Source organism: Vanellus vanellus (genome assembly GCF_965231255.1).
Source record: "Vanellus vanellus genome assembly, contig: HAP1_SCAFFOLD_199, whole genome shotgun sequence".
Classification (NCBI taxonomy): Eukaryota; Metazoa; Chordata; class Aves; order Charadriiformes; family Charadriidae; genus Vanellus; species Vanellus vanellus.
In genome coordinates this window covers 8753-12424 of record NW_028128222.1, presented here as the reverse complement: position 1 = coordinate 12424, position 3672 = coordinate 8753, and the positions used below count along the sequence as shown (strand labels likewise).

At 53.1% G+C, this 3672-nt stretch overlaps 1 long non-coding RNA gene across 1 annotated transcript; it reads left to right on the top strand.

The window, feature by feature from the left end:
• The first annotated feature begins 1750 nt into the window (after positions 1 to 1750).
• LOC309684657 lies at positions 1751 to 2388 on the top strand. Its single transcript, XR_014270322.1, has 3 exons — positions 1751 to 1984; positions 2100 to 2152; positions 2273 to 2388. It is a non-coding gene; the product is annotated as an uncharacterized lncRNA (long non-coding RNA).
• The last annotated feature ends 1284 nt before the right edge of the window (positions 2389 to 3672 follow it).

Genomic DNA, 3672 nt, shown 5'->3' with positions numbered 1-3672 from the left:
ATGGTAATTTTGAGTCTCTCGGTCTTTTAGGTGCCACAAATGATGACCGTCTGCACAGGAGAAGAAACAGAAGGATGTCAAGGAGGATTCTAAACCTGCCTAAGTGACTCGAAGCTGGGGTGTAGAAGAACAGGTATACCATACTAATCACTGTTTAGTCTCGTGTGCTTGACAGGCAGACCATCTGCGTTTTGATAACGTCAGCCTGCGAGAGACTCGGAAGCACCCCGTTGGACAAGCTTGAGATTCCTGCCCTCCTGTGGGAAAGGGCAAAGCGCGGCAGTGAACTCTGGCCGCGCAATCCCCAATATACAGGTGCAAACAGCACATTTGGTGATCCTCGAGCACAGACAGATCGGTGCCTGGATCTGTGCTTGTGTGCCTCTGCCCAGGCCCCACTTTGGGAGTTTCCCGGCTGGTGATGTAATGACAAAAAACTTACTCGTCGCACTTCACCTGTGTTTTTGTGGCTCTTCCTGCGCCCCGCCCGTGTTGGCTCACACGCAGCCGCAGCATTTGACTTTGTAGTCGACACGGAGCAGGTAATCAGAAATGCAGCGGCACTTCTGAGGAGGGGCGTGTTGCGGTAAAGGTCCGTCTTGACTGACGTGATGCCGACTGACGGCAGTGTTGTGTGCTGTTTGGGTCTTTCTTTAAAGGTGATGAAGAGGAGACTGGTGACAGCCGCATGAATCCTGTCGGCAGACTGTGGTTTTTCTCGTTGCGAATGGATTAAGCCTCCCGGCCCTCTGAAAGATAAGTCGAGGGAGCGGCACCGCGGTGGGGTCGGGGGAAGGTGGGGACGAGGTCGGCAATTGCAGGGACAGGTTTTAAAGGTAGCGTAGGGCAGAGGGCTGTCCAGGAGCTGTCTCCTTTGGGCAGGTAAAGGGGGAGCAGGTTACTCCTCAGTGCAACGCTAGCATGTGCCGGGCAGGGCGGTTTCAGCCTGTGTCTGTTGTCGTATAGTCTGTGTGATACGTCTTATGTGTCATAGAGCTTCCTCAGTTCTTAATGTCCTCGTTGCTCTTTGCACAAGGAGCATGACACATGTCTCAGGCGCAGCCCGTGGGGTTCAATTGCCAGTACTCATCAGCACGGTGCCAACCGGGTGTTACTCTTGTCGCTTTATGAGCTTAAAGCGTGGATCGGTCTTGATCGGAAGACTTTTCGGTCGCTCCGCTTTTGTAGCATCGTTCCCGGCTGCACGAGCAGCTCTGCTCTCTACCCATCCATTTTCAGGGACCGTGTCTCGTTCCCTTCATCCTTATGTTTGTAGGGCTTGAAGCCGGGCTTCGTGCACATACATCATCTCGGTTTTGAGAGTCATTTCTCGTCACAGGCCTTGGAGTCCTACTCTTTTTTTTTTTTTTTTTTTTTTTTTTAATTGGGGGTGTTTCCCAGAGCCTCCTCCCATCACCGTTGCGGTCTTGCAGGTCTTCTTGCCCGACAACGACTTCCATCCCGGTGTCATTCTTCTCACTGAGAGTTTTCTCTCATCTTTGAGGCACATTGTTTGTGGTGTTCTGTGTAGTATCTGTGCATGTCTTCGTGGCTCGGAGTCGCCCTGCCCGGGGGTGTAGAGTCAGGCGTAGGTGGGATAGCCGTAATATTCTACAGTTAATATGTTGGTGTGTCGAGGCAATGTCGGTAAGGTTATTTCGGACCGAGCGGCCATCAGCGGGTTTTGCGAACAGGTTTTTCATTAACGCTTTATGGGGAAGGGCAGAGCTCTGCAGGAGGGGCCGTTCAGCGGTAGCGCCGGAGACCGCATCTCAAAGAAGCAAAGGCTGCTATGCGTGGGGCTTGAAGTTTGTGGGTGTTTTTTCTGGCGAGCTGCCAGATGACGTTTCTAAATAGGAACCAGACTTAAGCGTTACGAAGCTATCTCTCTGCGTCCAGCTGATCGTCGATGTTGTTTTTTCAGACATAGCGGGACCAGCTGCCCAGGGTGACGCAGCAGAGCCGAGCGGAGTACCGTGAGAAGGTGGGTCATCGTTTCCGGTATTAGAGGGAAGATGTGACCGCTGCCTCTGCGAGTGCAGTTACACTTGGTTGTTTTGTCGTTGTTTATCCCCAGTTTGAATTCTTGATTCTGTCAGGTGCCAGAACAATGACGGTCACAGCATCCAACTCGGGAATCCGTGCAGAGCAGGTGAGCAGAACACCACGGCGTGTCCGAGGCAGGGGCTGTTACAGGAGAAGTTTATGTTGACCGACGCGATGCTTCCCAACGGCAGTATTGTGTGTGCATTTTTTTTGTTTGTTTTTGCAGGCGACGAAGAATCTATCACCTGCAGGATTAATGCTGTTTGCCAATCGGGGGTTTTTTTCATCGAGGATGGCTTTGGAGCCCAGGCTCTCTGAAAGCTCAGCGGATGGACTGGCGGCCGAGATTGTTTGGGGAGGGAGGGGACAGGGTCAGCAACCGGAGAGATGGGTTTTAAAGTTAGCGTAGGGCAGAGGGCTGCCCCGGACCGGTCCCCTTTGGGCAGGTAAAGAGAGGGGGTTACTCTTCAGCGTGAGGGTAACCTGCACCGGTCAGGGCAGTTCCGGCTCATGTTTGTCATCACGTAGTTTGCACGGCCTGTTTTCTGTGTCTTGCGTAATACCTTCTTCTGGTCTCAAAGTCTCCATTGCTCCTTTTTTGATCAGGAGGCACCTCGCTGGCCCTCCAGAGTGTCTAGAGAGCATCACCTCATCAGCGTAGTGCCTGTCCAGCAGTTCTCGTCTCGATAGTCTACTTTAAAGCGTCCTTCCTTCCAGCGCGTATTATGTTGCGGATCTTGCCGATCGGTCTCCACTTGCGGCGGCAAGCCAGGCGGCACGTGCGGCTCCCTCGTTGAGATTCCCGTTTCCACAGAGTAGTCTTCTGGGGTTTCGTTCCCATGTCCTTAAGAGGTTCAGGTCTTAAAGCCTGCCTTCTCATGCATCCACCGTGACGATTTTGGCGGCCGCTTTCTGTCACAGGCGGCAGCCGTCGCCTCTCTTGCAGGGCCGCTACAAGGTATTTACGTCACCGTGGCACCGTAGGGCTTCTGCGCCGGCATCATCGACCCTACGGGAGTTGTTCTCACCCACAGTCTTATAGTGTCTCACGGTCACTCTTGCAGCCTCTGCACGCGCCACGGGTCCGCGTGCGCCACCTGCGATCGGAGCTTCAAGCACACTTAGCGTCACGGATGTATCCGGAGGGTTACCTTCCGGGAGGCGATGTGGCCTAGAAGGACCGCTCTGCTTTTGTACTTTCTAGTTCCATAGAGATGTTCTATGGCATCTCATCCGCATGCCTTTTTGAGGTAAGGTCCTAAAGCCAAGCTTCTCAGGCACGTGTCATTCTAGAGTTGCGTTGTAGCGCGGCGCTGTAGTTCGGACTGCCATCCGAGACCGCCTAGCCAGGCAGCGCTTACTTTTTCTTTTGCTTTGTAAAGCTCAGTATTTGGGTATGCGTCGCATCGTACCGCCCCGTAATCGTCTCGGCCGCTATCAGAGACCACTTCGCAGCGTAACTCCCCATCGTGCGTTTTGTGTCGGACCGTTCTGTATTTGAATGGGTATGGCATTGTTTGGCTCTATTGGTTTTGCATTGTACCGCCCTGTAATTGTGTCAACCTTCATCTGAGACCGTTTTACATTGTAACGGCCCCTATCGTCTTTTGTCTCACATCGTGCCAC